Source organism: Eretmochelys imbricata, chromosome 9, assembly GCF_965152235.1.
Source record: "Eretmochelys imbricata isolate rEreImb1 chromosome 9, rEreImb1.hap1, whole genome shotgun sequence".
In the NCBI taxonomy this organism is placed as follows: Eukaryota; Metazoa; Chordata; order Testudines; family Cheloniidae; genus Eretmochelys; species Eretmochelys imbricata.
The window spans coordinates 87,932,979-87,956,618 of NC_135580.1; the positions used below are offsets into that span (position 1 = coordinate 87,932,979).

The 23,640-nt window shown below is 38.9% G+C and overlaps 1 protein-coding gene across 1 annotated transcript in view; it reads right to left on the minus strand.

Moving 5' to 3' along the window:
- The window catches only part of STAG2 (STAG2 cohesin complex component), a 183,447-nt gene that overhangs the window by 120,247 nt on the left and 39,560 nt on the right, over nt 1-23,640 (minus strand). The window lies entirely within an intron of this gene.

Here is a 23,640-nt window from a genome sequence, read left to right on the forward strand (position 1 = left end):
TGCCTCCTTCTGCAGAGCTTTTCCCCACTGCCAGAGCCTTTTACTAAAGGGAGGCAGTAGGACACTTAACTTCTAAAAATAGAAGTATAGACATAAAAGGCACTGTGAACCATTTAGGGTATATACCCTAAGCTTCTGGTGTGTCCACACTACTAGACCAAGCAGTGCCTGTCTGCACTGTTATTTATATCAGTGCTAGTGGGGCATGCAGCGAGTGTATACTACATGCCACATGTAGAACATGTTAAAAACACACAAGAAGGGGGTCTAAGAGATACTGGCTTTTCTGCATGTCTACTCTTCAGTGTGTTTAATATGCCAGATTAACATCAATTTTTACACTAAAAGAACAGGAGTTGACTGTCTAAATGGGCCATCTTGATTATCACTACAAAAAAGTTTTTTTCTCCTTCTGATAATAGCTCATCTTAATTAATTAGCCTCTTACAGTTTGGATGGCAACTTCCACCTTCTCTGTATGTGTATATATATCTTCTTACTATATGTTCCATTCTATGCATCTGAAGTGGACTGTAGCTCACAAAAGCTTATGTTCAAATAAATTTGTTAGTCTCTAAGGTGCCACAAGTACTCCTTTTCTTTTTACAGCAGTTTAGTGGTCCATCTAGTATGCTAGCAAGAAAACTCATAGTGGACAAAAAATTAAGAAGTACTGCCATCTAATACAACTGTGAACTATTATGGGCTGAGCTGGAACCACCACCTATAGTTACTTCCCATTGTAAGAACCTTAGATGCTTAAAATTTAGCTAAAATTCAACTGTTCAGGCTGAAATTTTCATGGCTTCCAAGTAAGGCATGACGCCCCTCAGGCTTCTACGTAGTACACGGAGGCGTGGCCAGGCGGCTCTGCTCGCCACCCCGTCCGCAGGGCGGTTCTCAGCCAATGGGAGCTGCAGGGATGGCGCCTGCAGATGGGACAGCATGCAGAGCTGCCTGGCTACACCTCGGAGCCGAAGGAGAGACATGCTTCTGGGAGCTGCTTGCAGTAAGCGCCGCCCAGAGACTGCACCCCTGAGCCCCCCCCCACCCCACAGCCCAATCCCCTGCCACAGCACTGATCTCCCTCCCGCTTCTGAACTCCTTGATCCCAGCCCAGAGCCCCCTCTTGTACCCCAAGCCCCTCATCCCCAACCCCACCCCAGAGCCCCATCCCCCCTCCTGCCCCATCCCTGATCCCCCTCCCACCCTCCGAACCCCTCAGTCCCAGGCCGGAGCACCCTCCTGCACCCCAAGCCCCTCATCCCCAGCCCCACTCCAGAACCCGCACCCCCAGCCGGAGTCCTCACCCCCTCCCACACCCCTACCCCCAATTTCGTGAGCATTCATGGCCCGCCATACAATTTTCATACCCCAATATGGCCCTCGGGCCAAAAAGTTTGCCCACCCCGGTCTAGTATCTGAGGGATGGAGCAACGTTCACAATGAGGGTGTCATTAACGTAATGGTAATAACTCCACAACCAACATTTTACTTATTCCAGTGCACAACCAAGCATCACCACTCAGCCCAATATATTGCTGACTGTTTAAAAAATACAATGAATAAACTGTGACCTCAGGACAGGAGGTACATGTCACCTAAAGACAGGATGCAGAAGTAAAATGTCTAGAAACCATTAATGATTGCTTCTTGGAGCAGCTAGTCCTGGAACTCACAAGGGTAGAGGCAATTCTTGATTTGGTCTAGCACACAAGATCTGGTCCAAGAGGTGAATATAGCTGATTCATTTGGTAAGAGCAACCATAATGTAATTCAATTTAAAATCCTTGTAGGCGTGGGAAATATCAAAGAAACGCTCCACCGTAACATTTAACTTCAAAAAAGGGAAAGGACACAAAAATGAGGAAGCCAGTTAAATGGTAATTAAAAGTAACAGTAACAAGAGTGAAATGCCTGTAAGCTGCATGGAAACTTTTTAAAAACATCATAATAGAGGCTCAAACTGTAGGTATACCCCAAATAAAAAAAATTAAAAGCAACACGACCAAAAAAATGCCACCATGGCCAAACAGAGTCAAAGAGGTGGTTAGAACCAAAAAGAGATATCCTTTAAAAATGAGTCAAATCCTACTGAGGAAAATACAAAGGAGACTAAACTCTGACATGTCAAGTGTAAAAGTATAATTAAGCAGTCCAAAAAAATATTTGAAGAGTAACTAGCAAAAGATACAAAAATGAACAAAAAAATTTTTGTACAGCAGAAGCAATAAGCTTCCCAGACAATCAGTGGGGTCCACTGGACTATCATAGTGCTAAAGGAGCACTCAAAGAACACAAAGCCGTTGCAGACAAGCTAATTAATTCTTTATATAGGTTTTCACTGCAGAGAATATATGAGGGAGATTCCCACACCTGAGCCATTCTTTTTAGGTAACAAATCTGAGCAAACGTCAGAGATTGAGGTCAACAGAGGATGTTTAGGAACAAATTAATAAATTAAACAGGATTAAGTCACCAGGACTAGATAACATTCACCCAAGAGTTCTGAAGGAGCTCAAATATGACACTGCAGAACAACTAGCTGTGGTATGTAACCTATCACTTAAATCAGCTTCTATATCAAATGCCTAGAGGATAATTAACATAACACCAATTTTTAAAAAGGCTCCAGAGGTAATCTTGGCAATTACAGGCTGGTAAGCCTAACTTCAGTACCAGGCAAACTGGTTGAAATGATAGTGAAAAACAGAATTATCAGACACAGATGAAAACAATATATTGGGGAAGTCTCAACATGGCTTTTGTAAAGGGAAATCATGTCTTATCAATCTATTAGAATTCTTTGAGAGGGTCAAAAAACATATGGACAAGGGAGATACAATGTACCTGAACTTTCAGAAAGTCTTTGACAGGGTCCCACACCAAAGGCTCTTAAGCAAAGAAGCAGCCATGGGGTAAGAGGGAAGTCTTCTCATGGATCAGTAACTAGTTAAAAGATAGGAAACGAAGGGTAGGAATAAATGATAAATTTTCAGAATGGAGAGACTTAAACAGTGGTGTCCGCCAAGGAACTGTATTGGGATCAGCACTATTCAACATATCCATAAATGAGCTGGAAAAATGGGGAAGTCTACAGATGATACAAAATTACTGAAGATAGTGGAGTCTAAAGCGGAGGAGTACGGAGGGATCTCACAAAACTGTGATTGTGAAACAAAATGACTGTATTTATCAACATTGAATTTAATCTAAGTAATGCATATTGGAAAACAATCCCAACTATACACCAAAAATGATGGGATCTAACTTAGCTGTTACCACTCAAGACAGAGATCTTGGCGTCATCATGGGTAATTCTCTGAAAACATCTGCTCAATGTGCAGCGGCAGTCAAAAAAGCTAAAAATGTTAGGAACCATCAGGAAAGTGATAGATAATGAGACAGAAAATATTGTAATGCCACTATATAAATCTATGGTATGCCCATGAAGTTCTGGTCGCCCTATCTTACAAAAGATATTGGAATTGGAAAAAATACAAAGAAGAGCAACAAAAATGACTGGGGTATGGAACAGCTTCCATAGGAGGAGAGATTAAAAAAGACTGGGACTATTCAGCTTACAAAAGAAATGACTAAAGGGCCGATGTGACAGAGGTCTACAAAAGCACGACTGGTGTGGAGAAAGTGAATAAGGAAGTGTTATTCACCCCTTCACATAACACAACTAGGGGGTCACCCAATGAAATTACTTCTGTTTTAAATTTGTTGCCTATTACTTCTTCACACAACGCACAGTCAGCCTGTGGAATTCATTGCCAGGAGAGGTTGTGAAGGCCAAAAAGTATAACTGGGGTTAAAAAAGATTGAGATAAATTGCGAAGAATATTTGATAGGTCCATCAGTGGTTATTAGCCAAGATAGTCAGGGACTCAATCCCATAATAAATTAATGCTTCAAAATATTTGACCATTTTTACATTATTTTATATTTGACCCATCAATTGACCAATTATTTTTGGAACAGTCAAATGCTCAGTCCTAATCTGTAATCACCACAGTACAGTCCTATCCAGAATTTATAGAACAGCTCAAGGTACCAAAGTCTCAACATTAGTCTGCTGTTAAGCAAACATGTGTGAAACCCCTACTGGGAAAAATGTTTATATCATCCTCTTGCAAATGGCCCACATGGAAGATAACAGTTTACTATTGCTACCAGTTACTCAGTTAGTGAAGTGGTAGATGTCTGTGCTGTAGATATGAGGCAGAGAAGTAAAATTATTTGTCCGCAGTCACACAGAGAGTCTGTGTGTGAACAGGAATTACAATACATTCCTAGTTCTGCACTTAGACCATATCTGTCTTAATATTAGAATCTGTAAAAATATAGTTCTGGACAGCATTGTTTCATATAACCACAAACACTTTTAAAGAATATAATCATCACAAACTGAGTAAAGGAACGTATAAACTGTTCAAAAATAATCTCAACACAGAATTAAATTATAGATTTGGTGCATCTCATTCTGAAATTAAAGACATCATCTATTAAAACTAGATATCTGTAGTTTTGTGGTGACACACTCTGCGTGTTTCATAATTAGATTCCTAGCACAAACAAGAAAACCAGATGATTATTCCTGAAGTATTGAATTTCTACCTTCTAATTATAGAAAAGAGTGATATGAACCTGTCTCTTAGAGCTAAAGAGTGTTACAAAAATAGAAGTGTTTTGGGATTGTCTTTGAGAGGGGAGAAAAACAGAAGAGGGGAGGGTCCTAGCATTTGGCCAGCAACTTTCTCAACATATGAGACGTCAATAAATTATTTACATAGTATCATTGGTGTGCAAAATGCTCTACATATCAGTAGGATGACACAGGAGTTTACAACATTAATTCCAGCAAAAAGGTGCTGAGGTTATGAGAAGGATTAGGACCATAAACAGTAAAAGGGCAGACATATGCTTTTGTTGTATAAGTATCTTATTAGGTCCTTTAACTTACATTTAAAAAATAATAATAATAATACTTTGATGTAGTCAATTCAGAGCAGGCAGCAAAAAGAGCCTATTTTGAAGATGCCATTTCAACCAGCAAAAAATTGAAGTATCCATAGTAAGCACAGATTTAAAGCCAGACCTTTGGCATCTAGTACTGGTATATGTATCTGCTAAGGTCAACATATATTTCTAATTATCATGAAACAAACTATCTTTCATATGTTTAGTACTTAAGCATTTAAATTTTGTCTATTTATATATTTCATACAGCTTTCAGCATTTGTTGGCAAAATTAAGTTGACTTATGAGTTTATCTATGAATTTCAGAAGACCATGAGTTTTACTGAAACATAATTAACTTATTAACTTTTAAAAGAAAATGTATCATGCTGAAAGATCACAAGGTGGAGCTCTAGCCTAAAGCTAACTAAAGAAACTCTAGAAGACAGGTCATCCAGAGGTTGACCTAGTTACTTCTTTACAATAAACTTTATAATACATTTTTAAAAACAAAATACTGTAGCATATTTTGCTTACATTTGCCAAATCTCTATACAAAACAGTTCAAATACATCAAAAAAGTTCCTGCATCTTGGGTGAAATTAAAAAACACATTTATTTGGAATCACTCTGGACTCTCCTTGGATATAAAAATGTCAAGGGCAACTATGCAACTATATCACTATATCATGACCTTGCTGAACTTTGTAGACAGTTCCAAAAATAACTGCAAAAAGATTTAAATTACAATGTTTTACAGCTGTAGCATGTCCCACAGTGATGCATCACCATACTGTAACCAAAGCCCTTTATTTTCAGTTTCTATTTTGTTTATAATTTTCTGGAAACTTATCAGTGTTTATTACAAAAATTTAAAAAGTGGGTGAAAATCAGTGCAAAAAATTAACTTCAGTGTTCTGAGTATATATTAGGGGAAGGAAGGACAGAAAATAAAACAAAGTACTTCTGATCTGGTTTCACACTCTGGAAGGAAAGATGGCAGCTTGGTGACTTGAGCAGCCCAGATCACAAAGCTGCCATCTCTCCTTCCAGAGTGGGGAGACAGATCCGTGGAGTTCCGGCATTTTTCTTTTTAGGACTTGGGCACTGACATACAGATATGTACATACATGTATGTTTGCATCTTCCACTATGTTACCTTTTAACAGGCAGCCTTGCATTTACACTTAGACTAATTTATTATTAACATAAACACATCTACCTAATATATTGGATTTTCTTAATCAGTATTCAGGTTTTTTTTTTTACCATTACGACTCAAATAAACCAAATAGGTTTTGTAAAACCTAGGAAATTTTTGGTAAATAATCATAAATAAATAAATAGTAAAAGCTGAAAGTGAAGGACCTTGACTATAACCTACCATTAAAGATTTAACAAACAAGAAGTGTAATACCATTATGATTCATTAAAGCGGGGGGGGGGGGGGGGGGGAATGGGAGAAAAGATCTCCAGTGATATCAGTCAGTCATTTAATTATATCAGTAATTTACAATGTATCAGTTGAGGATTCCATTACAAACTCCTGTGATGGTACAAAAGCAAGGACTAAAATAAGCTTCTAACTCTACCCACAATTGGAGCTCTACTTCACTGCAAAGTTCACTCAAGTTATAACTTGCCCCTAACTCCAGTCCCTTATACAAAATAAATTGAGTTTAGTACTACTTTTAACTCAAATTGGCTGGCCTGTGACAAGGCATAAGCTAAAACTTGAGTACGAACAACTCCTCAGGTGTTAACACAACCAGAGGCTAGCACCACTCAAGTGCCAATACGTTCCAATGCCTTCCTTCTTCTCCATGTGCCCAAAAAAAGACAGACAAGTTCTCCCACAATTCACTTGGGAAAAATTTAGAAAGAGATTCATGTTACTACAGCGCTAAGGACCATGGGATGTGCCCCCAGAAGTCTTGGCATCCCACACAAGTGAGTACAGTGCGAGCGTGTACACACCAACTTTAGTACTATTTTGCAATGTGGCCGCTCTCACTTGCGCTAAGCTAAGTTGAGAGAAAGACTGAAATGTAGACAACTTAACTCTGAAGTGACAACATATCTTTAGTCAAACTTTACTTAAATGTAGCAGCAGATACCTGTAATATAAGTCACCACTGACCAAACAACCCAGTAATATGTAATCCCACATATGGTGCCAAAAGGTCAGGTTTAATTCAGAATTTGTTATTAATGGTGATACAGAGAGAGAAAAGCAAATTATCTGAACTGAATTTACACTTAGAGACTTATAAGAAATAAGGTAAAGTTTTATATTAGCTCTCTTTTCTTTCCTTTTTTAAAAACAAAGCTCACATCTCTTAAGGAGACTATTTCACACTTAAAATTCAGGATAAACATCAGGAAGAGATGCAAAGAAAAGAATGATGGTCTTACGGACAGGTCATGATTCTGTACATTGGGATTCAATTTCTCATTGAGCCACCAACTTCCTATTTGACCTTAGGAAAGTCACAATCTACATTGTGCCTCAGTTCCTCATCTGCATGGAGTGACATCTGAAGAAGTAGGTTTTTTACCCACAAAAGCTTATACCCACATAAATCCGTTAGTCTTTAAGGTGCCACCAGACTCCTCGTTGTTTTTACTCAAGTTACAGAATCACTCAAAAAACGATAAATACATAGAACAACAACATAGAATAATGCCTGAAGTGACTACTGGACGTTTCACATGCTCTAGATTGAACTGATCACATTACAGTAGCCACAGTCACAGAACGAATTGCTAGGGTGTTGCCATGTGACTAGATGAGTGCCTTGTTGCATTTTTCCACTGTTGTACACTTAATATGGAAGGGATTAAAATATTTTACAAGAATATTTTAAATATAAAGAACATCTAACTTCTTCCATGCTTAAGAACTTCGGCATTGTTCTTTTATCATAACAATGGTCCATTATCCGCATTCTAGAGGACAGTTTAATACCCCAATAAAAGGCAAACAATTTGCTTTTATCACTCCTGTGCGTGACCCTGACACTGTTTTTCCACAAAAGCTGAGCTTCTCCTCCAATAGCATGGCTCCAAGCAATAGCCCTTTCTGAAGGACTTTGTATTTTGCTAGACTAGTGATACAATTTGTGGGATTTGGCACCACAGCCTGTTCTTCCGCCTTCCCCCTCCCTGTGTCTCCCAGCCAGCAGGAAAGGGAGGGCTGGAGCCGTCACCGGGGTTATGTACTTCAAAAGCAGGAGCAAAGATTGAACATTTTCCACCTCCACTGTCTTAGAAAAATCCTTGGAGTTATTTGGTACCAATGGATCATCATTAACAAGATCCTTGAGAGAACCAGCCTAAAGTCTAAGCAGAATATGCGGGACCTTTGCAGGCTTTGCTGGTTGGGACACGTAGAATGCATGCCTCAAGACTGACTGCAAAAGGCTGTGCTCTATGGTCAACTTAAGAACTCGCCGCAACACAGAAGGAGACCAAAGCTCCAACAGAGCAATGAGGTCAAAGCAAGGCCTCAAGAAATTCAGCATTCCCACTGATAACTACTGTTGGAAGGATTTTCCCAGTTAACTTTGCAGAAGCCAAGTTAAGACTGGTGCAGTCATTGCACAGCGCCATCAGAGAGCACAGGCTGAGGTCCAGAGGCAAGCCAGGGAGCAAAGTATGCTTCAACTTCCATCTGGCAAGTGGACATGTAGCTATTGTGGGAAGTACTCGCACATCAGGCTCTTTCCCATGCTATCACTAAGCACCACTGTCAAGATGTTGGACAGCCATATAAAAGGCAAAAAGAAGTGGTCGAACTGACCTTAAATACATCATCTATTCCTTGTTTTATAATAGCTGTCAGGTCACCTCTGATGTAGTTCTAATCTTTTTAATCTTTCCTCCCATGGAAGGATCTCCATGCCTCTAGTAATTTTTTGTTGCCTTTCTCCACACTTCTTATTTCTTCCTCATCCTTTATAAGATAGGGTGACCAAATCCAAAAAACAACGTTATGGTATACCACTAATATCATTATGCCATTATATAACAAAGCTGTTATTCTCCATCCCTTTATAAAAATTGAACACCATTTACTTTTTTGAACTTCTGCACACTGAGCAAGTGTACTCACTGAGCTTTCTACAAGAAGATCTAGTTCGCTCCATGACCGCCCTCCCAAAAAAATCCATCCACAAGCGTTATTTACAGTAAATTTGGTACCCATAAACATATGACAGGTTTCAGAGTAGCAGCTGTGTTAGTCTGTATTTGCAAAAAGAAAATGAGTACTTGTGGCACCCTAGAGACTAACAAATTTATTTAAGCATCAGCTTTCGTGAGCTAGTGGTCACTGAATGCATCCAATGAAGTGAGCTGTAGCTCACAAAAGCTGATGCTCAAATAAATTTGTTAGTCTCTAAGGTGCCACAAGTACTCCTTTTCTTTTTGCATAAACATATGAGTAGTTTGTATAAATGTTTTGTATAAATGTTCCCATCATTTTCTATATCAACAGCACTGATCCCAGCACAGATTCCTGGGCATCCCTATCTTAGCCTCCCGGCATGAGAGATACGTTTGATATTTGAGCAGAATTGTTTTGATGTCGTTACATTTATCAATTTATAACTATGACCATCTTACAGTAGCACTGAGGCCTCAAGATATCTCCTTCAATCAGGATACAAATGACTTCAGTTTGTTTGCATTCTTCAGTCTTAATTAGGCTAGTGTACTTTCCTGGCCTTATAGCTTCAAAACAAATTAGTATTTCAAGAATTTGAAAAAATTGTTAAAAAGAGGAAAGGTTTTAAAGTGTGTTCCAAAAATGTCTAGCTCAAACCTCAAATGCTATATTACAAAAATGTTACAGATTTATGAAATACTAAATATTAAAGGAGCTATTTTCAAAAGCACTCATAATTGGCCTAACTCTACCACCATTAAATTACTGGTAAAACTCATTTGTTTTGTTCTATAATGAAATGTGTTGTTGGATCTAATCTGATGTTATTTTATACTTGACAAAATATTTATTACAGGTATGTAATTATTACAGGTCAGAATTATAAAGTTACTCAGTTTGATTGACAGAATTATTTTTATAAATAGGAGAAAAATAAAACTTTTTTATGAATAGGAATAAATGAGGCTGTTTCATAATGTACTGCTGTGAGTTTAAGCATGCCTTGCAAGCATGTTTTTAAACTATATTACATTGTTTAGCAACAGGATTTTTTTTATATTCGTATTGCAGTATATGGAATAACTGAATAAGAAATCTGATTTTATTATCTAATAAAAGAAGATTTCCTACCTATATTCTGCTTCTCAGAAGAGTGCATCTTACAGGATTCTCACCCCTGGACCTGAGGTTTTTGGTTTTTTTTAAAATCACAATATTCAGAACACTCTTAGATCTAAACAAAAATACATATATATTTTTAACCATTAAGAGTGGTAGTGAGATAGAGTACGAGCTAAGTTCCCTAATGTTTGTCATGCATCACGCTTTGGTAAAGAAATGACATCCTCCAGATGTTACAGTCAGTTCCTTGGACTGCATGGAAGATGAAGCTCCTAGGGAATAAATAAAATAAAAGGCAATTCAGGATAGCTAACGGACAATCAAAATAGGCCTTACTGAAAAATGAATACCAAGGTTCAAGAGAAATGCCTCATAAAAGTGAAACCTCCAAACTCTGAAGAAAAGTAAGTTGTGGTAAGCAAGGTTCCTGAGAGGTATCTTTAGAGAAACAGAATTACAGATAAGTAAATTTCTCACCTGCCCCAGAACTACAAAAACAATTAAGAAAAGATTAGTTGGCTGGGATTTTTCAAGAGCCTAAAAGAGTTAGGTGCCCAAGTTACATTCAAGTCTATTTTCAAAGTAGCAGCCGCATTAGTCTGTATTCGCAAAAAGAAAAGGAGTCCTTGTGGCACCTTAGAGACTAACAAATTTATTTGAGCATAAGTTTTCGTGAGCTACAGCTCACTTCATCGGGAATTGAGCATTTAATTCCTTCAAGCTTCTTGGAAATTTCCAACCAGATCACTACGCCCCACATAAGCAGCACATTGTTCTTATTGTTTCCCTCCCTCCCTCAAAAGCCTGGTTACTGCAGAAGACATGGATCAACCATACACAGTAAGCTACCAACTAGCTATATAATAAAACGAAGACCTGAATAACCTTTATCACTGCTGTCTATAGATTTGCAACAGCTTCAATTGTAGAGGTAGCATGATCCAGCAGACAGGGCGCTGGACTGGAACTCAGGAGAGTGCTATACTTTGTTCTTCCATTAAGCTGCTACTTGACGCAGCATACACGATTTCACTCTTCTACCTCTGTTTCTCCTCTCACCATTTAGGCTGAAATTTTCAAAAGGGGCTCAAGGTAGTGACACAGAGTGCTGGGACTCAGCAAATGAACCATCATTCTATAGTCAGTTTAGCCAGTCAGGCCCTGACACAGGTCCTGCATATGGAAAGAGGTAGCTGGGCCTGATAAAGGGAGCTCTCTGTGCAGAGACGTTTCCCACCCCTTCTAGGTAAGCTCAACAACTCTGTAAATAGTATGGCAGCATGAATATCTAAAAGGTGGTGAGGTGAAGCACTGTACATAAACTACACAGTGGTATCTACAAAAGGAAGGTCTCTGAGTGGTCTGTGAGTGAATAAAGATGACTGGAACAGAGGGTGTCGCATCACAGGAAGTTGCACCTGAGTATCCCAGCCTTACATTGTAAGCTCTATAGGAGGGGACTGTCTTAATAAAGGATAGCAATAAGACAGAAAATATGATGTCACTATATAAATCGATGGTACACCCCCACCTTGAATACTGCATGCAGTTCTAGTTGCTCCACCTCAGAAGAGACATTAAAATTGGGAAAAGGACAAGAAAAATTATTAGGGGTAGGGGAACAGTTTCCAGGGAGAGATTAAAAACACTGGGACTGTTCCGTTTAGAAAAGTAACAACTAAGGGGAGATATTACAGAGATCTCTAAAACCATGAATGGTGTGGAGAAAGTGCAAGTGTTGTTTACCCCTTCACATAACAGAAGAACTAGGAGTCACCTAGAAAAATTAATAGGCAGCAGGTTTAAAACAAACAGAAGGAAGTACTTCTTCCCACAATGCAGTCAACCTATGGAATTCATTGCCACGGGATGCTGTGAACGCCAAAAGTATACCTTGGTTAAAAAAGAGAAGATTACTCACCTATGCAGTAACTGACGTTCGAGAGGAGTGTCCCTGTAGGTGCTCCCCTGTTGGCATTGGTGCGCCCCTGCGCCGTTGTTCGGAGATTTTTACAGCACTAGCCATATCGGCCGCGCATGCGTGGAGCCTGCCTCACGCACCAGTCTTGTCTTAATAGTACTCATGCGCGGCTGAACTCCTCTGTTCCTTCTCAGCTTGGGAACAAAAAGGTTGGTGTTAAAAAGGTGAAGTGGGAGAGATGCTATTCTTTTGTGTGAGCTGAAATGTGCTCCTATGAACTCCAGTTGTTGAGTGTATATTTTCTTTGTTCATTCATAGGCCAAGAGCATGGAAACATTGGACTGTCTATTGTGTGGCTTGAATGGCTTCTTGGAGGGTCCTAGCTTTGAAAAGGCAGTTGTCGAGGTAAATAAAAATTATGATTCCCTGCCTTCTGAGATGAACTGTTACAACTAGGAGGAGTCTGGAAAAGACACGAGGCGCAGTCGAGAGGCGGAAAGGTAAGGACCCTGTACTGGTAGTGTTGTGAGCCCAGAACAAAGCGAATAAAATGTCTGTGGGCAGGATGTATGGTCATAGGAACATAAGCATCCTGCAGGTTGAGGGCTGAAAATCAATCTCACGGCTCCAGTGCTGGAATTATGACTGCAAGAGTCACCATTTTGTATTTTTTTTTTTAATTTAACAAATTTATTGAGGCATCTGAGGTAGAGAACGGGTTGCCATCCCCAGTTTTCTTTTATGTTAAAAAGTAATGGGAGTAAAACCCTTTTCCTCTGTGATGGTCAGGCACTGGTTCTACTGATCCTAATTGGAGGAGGTGACGCACCTCTTGGTGGAGCAGTTGTTCGTGAGAGGAGTCCCTGAAAAGGAACAGGGTGGGAGGGACAGGTGGGGGGCAAAGATAGGAAGGGAATAGGCACTGAAGGGATGATGTTTTCTATAGCCTGGATCACATCTTCAAATTTGCTTATTAGTGGGATGGGGATGACATGGATCCAATGCATTGGTACAGCAACATTGATATCTTGGTCACTGACATTGTTGTTCATATGGTCTATGACTTTGTTGAGTATATGTTAGGTAACGTGGACGTTGATAAGGCTGGTACCTATGTTGTCTCCTCCTATTTGCAGGGGTTTGGATATTGAGACACCGTAATTTCGTTCTTGAATCCTTCATGGAGTGAAGTACATCATTGGCATTACAGGCAAACAGCTTTTCACCATCAAAAGGGAGATCTTCAATGATATTATGAACCTCATGAGGAAAAGACTATGAAAGCCATGAAGCATGACACATCACGAATGCTGTAGCAACAGACCTTGCAGCTGTCTTAGCAACATCAAGCACAGCTTGTCATGCGGTACGGGAGATGATTTGTCCCTCAGAGACTATGTCTTTAAATTGATGGGATTGGGTTTTTTTGCCCTCTAGAATGTCATCCATAAAGTCCATGAGTTTCTCATAATTTCTGTGGTCATATTTTGCAAGAACAGCCACATAATTAGCTATCCGGAATTGTAATATAGACAAAGCATACACCTTACAACCAAGCAGGTCCAGCCTTTTACTGTCTTTATCAGTTGGGGTAGATCTGGGAAACTGGTGATTGTTCTTTTGATTAGCTCCCTCTACTACCAATGAGTTTGGCTCTGGGTGAGTAAAAAGTCAGTCAGATCCTTTGGAAGGAATAAAACATTTCCGGTCAGCTCGCTTACGGTCGGTGTGCTAGTAGCCAGTGTCTGCCATATGGTTTTGGTAGGATCCATAATGGCTGAATTTATAGGTAAGGCAATCTTGGATGTGAAGGGAGGTTGCAGGAGATCAGTCAACTCACGCTGGTTTTTAGAAACTTCCTCCAGATTAATCCTCAACTTATTGGTGACACTTTTGAAGAGGTCTTGAAATTTTAAGAAATCATCTGACAGCGTTGGTGGGGGAGGCAGTATAGCCTCATCCTGTGTGGATATGGCTCCACAAGGGTTGGGGAAGCATGTGTAGTGTGTTCATCGAAGTGTGGAATAATAGTTTGCTGTTGTGTCTCATTCACAGCCATGTGCACTGGTGGTGGCGAGGTGGCATTGCTCCTATTTTTGGCATCTTGGCGATCATAGTGGAATCGCTTATATGGTGCCCATGAACCCCAGTATTGCCACTGACTGGGAAAGGGTATAGGTGGTGCCATCCACGGGTTTGTATAACAGGGAAGGAGGTCTTTGATGAAGGAAGACCTAGATTTTCTGTGACCAGTGCTGATTTGGGTCTGTGACTAGGAGAACTGGTATGGCGAAAAGTCTCCCTGAACTATAGCTTCCTCATCACTAGAAAAGTGAGATACAGCCAGAGACACCTGTCCAGACTGTATGCGAATGTCCGTAGAAAAATAGGTTTCCTTTTTTGTCCTTTTTGGAGGCGGGAGAGCTATCACTTACTGAGGAGCCCATATCTGGGTCAGAAGCAGGTCCGAGTGACTTTTCAATAGGAATCATTTGCAGTAGGAGTTCTCTGTCTTTACGTGCCCTGAATTTTAATTTGGAACAATGGGCATATTTTTGAGGAATGTGGGACTCCCCCAGACATTTTATACACTGGGAGTGGCCATCCAAGATACGGACAGCTTCCCTGCACGTAGTGCACCGCTTAAATCCTGGGGAGCCAGGTATATTAGCATCGACTGGAGGATGAAGCGGGAACGAATATTTTTTTTTTTTTAAGTTATTAGATAACTAGAGTGCTAAACTAAGGGAAAAAAGGATGTTGAATGGATAAGAGAAAAAAAGTTTTAACGAGCCTGCTATAGGTCCGACTCCGGCCGGGGACAGCAGAGAAGGAACTGAGGAGTTCAGCCACGCATCCGCACTATTAAAACAAGACTGGTATGTGAGTCACGCTCCACGCATGCGCGGCCAATACGGGTACTGCTGTAAAAATCCCCGAACAACGGCGCAGGGACACACCAACACCTACAGTGGAGCACCCACAGTGACATCCCTCGAAAAAGAAGAAAGACTAGATATGTTCATGAAGGATAGGTCCAACAATGGCTATTAGCCAAGATGGTCAGGGACACAAACCCATCTTCTGGGTGTCCCTGAGCCTCTCATTGCTAGAGCTGGAAGACAGGGGATGGATCACTTGACATTAGTCCTGTTCATTCCCTCTGAAGCAGGGGTTCTCAACGTTTTTCTTTCCGAGCCCTCTCTCCCCACAACATGCTATAAAAACTCTGCAGCCCACCTGTGCCACAACAACTAATTTTCGGTATATAAAAGGCTGCATTAGGGGGTAGCAAGCAGGGCAACTGCCTGGGCCCCACACCAAAGGGGGTACCGTAAAGCTAAGTTGCTCAGGCTTTGACTTCAGCCCCAGGTGGCGGGGGGGGGGGGATTGGTGCCCCAAGCTGCAGTCTCATGTGGCAGAGCTTTAACTTTCTGCCCCAGATTCTAGCAAGTATAATGCTGGCCATGCTTGGCGGACCCCCTGAAACCTGCTCACAGGCCTCAGGGTGCCCCGGGACCCCTGGTTGAGAACCACTGCTCTGAAGCGTCTGGCTCTAGGTCCCTGTCAGAAGACAGGATACTGGGCTAGTATGGCCATTCCTGTGTACTTACTATGTATTTGTACAATGCCTTTTACAATGGGTTTCCTTAACGTGCTACCAGAATACAAATAGTAAATTACTACTACCACAATAATGAACGGCTACAACTACAGCATTACACTATTTCATTGGCCTCTGCAGGCCTGACTGTAAAAGGAAAAAAACAATATATTGGCTGAGTTCGAATGGATGCCTATTTGTGCAAGGACTTTGCGAGGACTTTCTAGTGCATAGAACGCTTATTAGCATAATAATTCTGAGAACAACAGCAGAGCACTGTATTCATACTGATGCTCCTGATATTGCTGTTATACAAGCAAGAGGTGGTTAATCAATATCAGTTACTAAACGATTTACCTACTGGTGCAGAAGATGACTGAATGCTACAAGCTAATCTATGCCATTGGAATCTGAACAGGAACTTAAAAAGAATGGCCCAAACATTGTGTTTCATCAAAACCTTATTGTTTGAAAGGCCTGTAAAAACTAAATACTAAAACAGATCTTGGCTTTTTATTTTTGCTTTTTAGACTAACAGTTTGCTATTTCCATAAAAGCTTTGACACATGATATTGATACACAGGATATCTAGATAAAGAACACACTATCTTCACATTAAATAATCATCCTTGTAATTTCACCCCTCTTTACATCTCTGCCATAAAAAAAAGTCATAACTTAAAGCTCATTTACTATCCACTCCCTCAAAGACTTCTACTAATGTCCACATTATTTGTTCAGCAATTTGTGCCATCAAATACTACTCTTTAAAAGTGAGAGCAGCAGCAGTGTGTATTGCACAATTTTCATGCAACTTACAGGCTAACTGACCTTACACGTGACATAGGTTATCAACTAACCAGTTCTACAACTATTATGACAAGACTTTATCGTCATATACAAAAAAGTCACTATAAACAACTATTTTAAAAAATCCTCCTTACTTGCTGGGGAAGAGAGGAAGATTATGAGACAGAACGAGTTAATGTGGCAAAGTAACTTACAGAGACCTAGAATTAAAGTCGGTTACAAGTGTAACATGTTATAGCAATCTGGATTGAGACCACAGGATACTTTTTTTATATCCTAAAACCACCATAAAAGACTGGCATTATTCAAGTCCAGCAGTCCTTTCAATTCCGGAAAGGACTACTTCTGGCAGGTTAAGAATTGTGGTTACTGAAAGAGCTATAGCTTGCTGCTTTTATAAAACTCAGGAAGAAAATCCAATTATTTGTTTTAAAAAGGTAACAAATAGACAACTGCTTTCAAAAGTACCGAAAATTTAAAAGCAAAAATGTCCCATTGCTTTTCAATGGGACTTGTGCTCCGAAATCTCTAGGTGCTTTTGAAAAGTCTTCCCATAGAGCCTTAAAGATACTGTGCTTATTAATGCTAATCAACCAAAATTCAAACTGAACTGAAGGGTTGCCATGGTATCAAAAGGTGCTTAAACTGCAACAAAATTTTCCATCAGATAATTCAATCCATGTTGTTGAAAAAAAAATAAAATAACAAACATTTAAGTAAGGATAGTGTCTCATCAAGGTAAGAATGAACAGTCATACTCCAGCCACAAAATGTCAAGTGCATGGTGCAAAAAAATCCCAAAATTCATTGGTTCCACTTCTTATGTATCCTTTATTTTGAAATAAAAAAATCTTCAAGTACTTAATATTAATTAAAGAGTTTAAAATCATTTAAAACAACTACCATGGTATCTATTACTTCAGTAGGGAGATGATGTTCAGTAATTCAGCAGATGATATTCAAGAAAGTAAGACTGAGCAACTGCTGTCACCTTCTCTTCAGTGCTGTTCTTCTTTTATCTTTTGCAAAAAGTAGCAGAAGCAGCAGTGCCAGACAGATATCTCAAACAAGTTACATATGCTATGAATCCCCCCACACACACACACAAAGAAGAGAAATAAAGGAACCCAGTACTCCCTGCTATCCCAGGTCACTAAGTTATAAGAATTCCTTCACACTCAGCATACCATGAAGATCACACTAAGTGCATAGGCTCAAAAGGTATCAATGAAACTGCTTCAGCTGTTGTCACATTCACCTACTCACATGAAAATTCTCAAATGTAAGTAAGTATTTTTGAAAAAAAAACAGGCTTCTCTGAAAGCTGTGACAAAAATACGTTTGATATGAGCAAAGCGATGAACAGGCAAAGTATGTCACAAAACCTTATACTCAGTATCATACTTCAACTACATATTCAACATCCTTTTGCTATTGCTTCTCTTATACAAGACATAACAATAAACTACTATTTTGGGGCATTCTCTTCTAATAAGTTTTCCATTTTTACAGATTTTTATTGCAATTAACACTACAGTTATTGGAAATATGATGACATTTTACTGTGAGATTTTAGTTTCCATATTAGTCTAATATTTGTAATCTAGTGAATTTTTTAATATAGCAAATCAAATCTGACTTATCTCTGGGTTAAGATGAGGAATGTATCTTAAATAGTCTGCTTCTACAAGTATAGAAAATTGCTTCAGCCACCCAGTTTTAGTTTTTAACCCAATATTTGGAATTGTATAATCCTGTGTTTTGCCGTTTCTGTTGATGCTTCATTTGACATCAACAATTACTTTAATTTATTAGATATCAGGTACTACACCAGCTACTATTCTCCCTGCTAATTTTTGTGGTTTCACAATCGTATTATTTTAGTGTTTCTTTTCCCTGTTTCTGTGTGAAAGACCCACAAAAACAGGAGAAATTAATTAACTATCCAAGGGCAGCAATGAAACTGACTAAACACAAAGGGCTGTCAAGTACACAAAGGAAACAAACCGAAAAAGAAAAATCCCTACTGGTTTCTCCAATTTCTTTCAGTTATACTCATCTTAGGTATTACTTGTAACAATAGCTGACAAAAAATTCAGAAAGAAGAGCGACTAAAGTTCACAGTACCACTTTTAAACTGCTATATTCCTTCTATTCCTTTCTTTTGGCAATACACCATTAACATGATGTATTACTTGAATACTAGTCAACATATTTCTCTAAAAACTACACTCCATGATGTTCACCAGTAATAGTGCTCAAATTTTCAATTTTAAGGCATTAACTTTTTTATAACTATTTACTCAATGTCAGTGCTTCTTCGCTCTAATGAGGCAGTTAGCCACCAATTGCAGAATTAATACTCAGCACTCTCAATCAAGAAAAGTGATGACTGCCCAAGATTCTGCTGTGACTTACTGCTAGCAGATGTGCTTCTTGTTAAGGATTTTACCAATAGCTTGCGATCATTTCTCTCATAATTCTATCATCCTGTTAAGTCTACAGCCTGTTAAAAGAGGTAAGTTAAAAAGACCCTTTTTTATCATTCAAAACACTTTTACTGCTATTTATAGTAACCTCTAGATATTTGAAACTGAAGTCTACTTTTTCAAAAATATTTTTTCAGTCCCACATTAACTTGTTATTGTGGGGTTGCTCATGAATGCTGGCCTGCTGATGTATGGGGCAAAAGAACAGCTTAAGAAAACAGAATTTGGTTTAGAAATTCAAAACTGGGATAGGTTATTTCTTTATTTAATAACTCAGCATTTTATGGGGTAATGTTAACTAGTGAATTTTTCAAAATATGTGCTTCAAATCCCCCAAGTACTGATCTTTTAATAAAAATGATGGATTGGCACTGAATTACCTTGTGTCACGCTAACTCTTTAGATTGTGAATATAGAGTGCCAATCTTGTGTACTGCATATTCAAAAGGGCAGTTACTGTTGGAAATTGCTGTTTATATCAATAGGCAACAAAAGTCAAGTGCTGTTGTCTAGCCAAGTAAGATTAAGAATACAATTTAACTTATTTCAAAATGGTCTGCATTTGAAAATTTCCAGAATTTAAATTAAGTTTTCTGACAGACTCTACATTAAGTAGATCACATGACAAAAGAGTTACATGTAGCCATTAGTAGCAATTATGTGGTGGTGATTTCATAATTTTTTTTTTTTTTTATCATGAAGGACCTGTTAAAAGAGATTTAGATACAACAGAATCTGGTCACAATCTGACTACATTTTAAGATAAAATGTAAAAATATTAGGGCTGCCAAGAGATTTAAAAAATTAATCGTGATTTATCGTGCTGTTAAACAATAATCAAATATTTAAATATTTGTTTTCTACGTTTTCAAATATACAGATTTCAATTACAGCACAGAATATAGTATACAGTGCTCACTTTATTTTTTTTATTACTATTTTATTTTTTACCGTGCAAATATTTGTATTTTTCAATTAACATAATACGAGTACTGTAGTGCAATCTCTATCATGGAAGTACAACTTACAGATGTAGGTTGAGTTACATAACTGCACTTAAAAATAAAACAACGTAAAACTTTAGAACTAGAAGTCCAGTCAGTCCTACTTCTTTTTCAGCCAATCGCGCAAACAAGTTTGTTTACATTTGCAGAAGATAATGCTGCCCGCTTCTTGTTAACAATGTCACCTGAAAGTGAGAACAGGCATTTGCATGGCACTGTTGTAGCGGACGTCGCAAGATATTTACACGCCAGATGCTCTAGAAGAGTCATATGTCGCTTCATGCTTCAACCACTATTCCAGAGGATATGCGTCCATGCTGACGACAGGTTCTGCTTCAAAACATTCCGGACACATGTTCATTTTCGTCATCTGCCACCGGCAGAAGGTTGATTTTCTTTTTTGGTGGTTTGGGTTCTGTAGTTTCCGCATCACAGTGTTGCTCTTTTAAGACTTCTGAAAACATGCTCCACACCTCACTCCTTTCAGATATTGGAAGGCACTTCAGATTCTTAAATCTTAGGTCGAGTGCTGTAGCTATCTTTAAAAATTTCACAGTGGTATCTTCTTTGCATTGTGTCAAATTTGCAGTGAAAGTGTTCTTAAAATGAACAACATGCTGGGTCATCATCAGACACTGCTAGAACATGAAATATATGACAGAACATAGGTAAAATAAGCAGGAGACACACAATTCTCCCCCAAGGAGTTCAGTCACAAATTTAATTAATACATTTTTTTTTTTAAATGAGTGTCATCGGCATGGAAGCATGTCCTCTGGAACGATGGCCGAAGCACGAAGAGGCAAATGAATCTTTAGCGCATCTGGCAGGTAAATATCTTGCGACGCCAGCTACAACAGTACCATGTGAATGCCTGTCCTCACTTTCAGGCAACACTGTAAATAAGAAGTGGGCAGCATTATCCCCCATAAACGTAAACAAACTTGTTTCTCTTAGCAATTGGCTGAACAAGTAGTAAGACGCAGTGGACTTATAGGCTCTAAAGGTTTATATTGTTTTATTTTTGAGTGCAGTTATGTAACAAAAAACCTACATTTGTAAGCTGCACTTTCATGATAAAGAGATTCCACTCAAGTACTTGTATGATGTGAATTGAAAAACTTTCTTTTATCATTTTTACAGTGCAAATATTTGTAATGAAAAATATAAAGTGAGCAATCTACACTTTGTATTCTATGTTTAATTGAAATCAATACATTTGAAAATGTAGAAAAACATCCAAAAATATTTAATAAATTTCAATTGGTATTCTATTGTTTAACAGCGCAAATAATAGTGATTAATTTTTTAATTGTGATTAATTTTTTTTAGTTAATTGCATGAGTTAACTGCGATTAATCAACAGCCCTAAAAACATTTTTATAAATAAATTCTTTGTTTTGAAAGAGTAATTTTAATAACCCTGCTTTAACACTTACCAGGGGGAACTGATTTAAGTTACGACGATATAAATCGCCAAGTGCAAAGTTTTGATTCAAATCACTGTAGTTTTCACACATAGTTTTTTTTTGTTTTTTTTTTAAAGGTATCAATGACTCTTCATTATTATGGAATGGATCTCTGCCAAAAAGTCATTAAAGTGATTTAACCTTTAATTACTATGTAATTAAGCCTTCAAGTGCCAAACATGTAACTGTATTCTAGAACTGTCAGGAAACTTGTAAGCTTGGTATATCACATGGGAAACGGCAGTCAGAGAAACAGAATGGTGTGCAAGCACATTTGGCAGCTGATACACTTGCTACGGTCCAACCAAGCAGGTGGGAGAGCAGAGTGGGATGGGGCACAGAGGGAATCAAAGAGACTTGCAAGCCAGAAGCAGGAACGCTAGGACTGGTGTTAGACCATGGAATGGGCTGCACGTTGGGAATGACTGGCTGGGGTCTGACATTGGGGAGTCAGGACTAGACTGGGACTCCAGTTGGGGAGCTACTAAACAAATATATGTGTGTGTGTGTGTGTGAGTGTGAGAGAGAGAGAAAGAGAGAGAGAGAGAGAGAGAGAGAGAGAGAGTGTGTGTGTGTGTGTGTGTGTGTGTGTCAACAACACAACAGGAGATACTTGAGGACACCCACCAAAGAAAGCTTTAATGGACAATCAAGGCATCCACTTATACTGCATAGTGCTTTACACAATAAGCATCAAGAGTCCGGAATGATATCAAATCAGGTATTTTTTTAAAAAGAACAAAAGGAAAGTCCAAAACTAAAAACTTTACAAGTCAAGTAATTTCAAGATATGATATGTCATTACTCATTATCTGCAAAAAATAACCAATGTTGAAAACTACAAAAATAAGCTAATAGTTACAAATCTGCTATCAAGCTCAGTACCCAATTTATAAACTGTTTAAGTACCCAATGACTAGCCCCTAAGCAACTGTAATTGCTCCTGTAACAAAACAGTAAGGAGGACTACTAAGTATTAATGTATTTTTCATACAGCTCTCTCTCAAAAAATACGAACTTTAATATCTTACTCTTATTCATAAAAAGCTTGGTTTTATACAGTCCACAAAAAAATCAAAGGAAACTTTACCAATTCAAATCTACTGGAATCTCATCTCCTTATGTCAGTTCTCTATGGCACCCATCACTGGAGTATACTAGCACATACAAATAGTAATCTGTTCCAAATTAGCAAAATTCCAGAGCAACTAATGAGTCAAAATATAATCAGACACACTATTGTATGAATACAGACTAAACATCATTCATGTTAATTTAACAAGAATATTCTAATCACACAAATATTTTTATATTAAAAAGGAACTATTAATGTAGTAATCTAAACCGATACTGTATAACAAATACTCCATTTTCAATTTCAATTGTAGTTAGAGCTCAGGTCTCAAAACATCAACAAATTCAGGGGCAGCGTGAAGTTTTTTGGGTGCTAGTTATTAAAAAGATTTGTTTAATGGTCTGTGTGAGAACTGATTGTTAAGGTTAATATTAAAATTGTTATTGATGTGTTTAATGGTGTATCTTCTCTTGAATTACATATAGCAAGTTTACCTGAAATTTAATTATTTTTGGTTATAGCACAAGATGAATAACCTACAGTTCTCATATGGTTTTAGGGTTTAGAGAACTTCCAGTGTTTACTTTGATTTCCTCTCCTAATCCTAACAAAAAGACAAGCAGGAGTCCAAATTAATCAGCCTTCTGGATATGCAGCACAGAGTTAGAGCACTGGTTTTCAAATTGCAGGTCGTGACCGAGTACTGGGTTGCAGAATGTAAGGCACTGGACTGCAGCGGCTCTGGTCAGCACCACCGACTGGGCCATTAAAAGTCCCCTTGGCGGTGCTGCCTGGCTAAGGCACGCTAGTTCCTCCCTGTTCTGACACTGCGCTGAACCCCGGAAGTGGCCATCAGCAATTCAGCTCGGGGGGGGGGGGGCGCTATGGGGCTACATGTGCTGCGCCTGCCCTGAACACCAGCTCCGCACAAGCTGGCGGGGTGGAGGGGGTGAGAGTCGCGGAGCTGCTTGCATGCCTCCACCTAGGAGCCGGACCTGCTGCTTCTGGGTCAC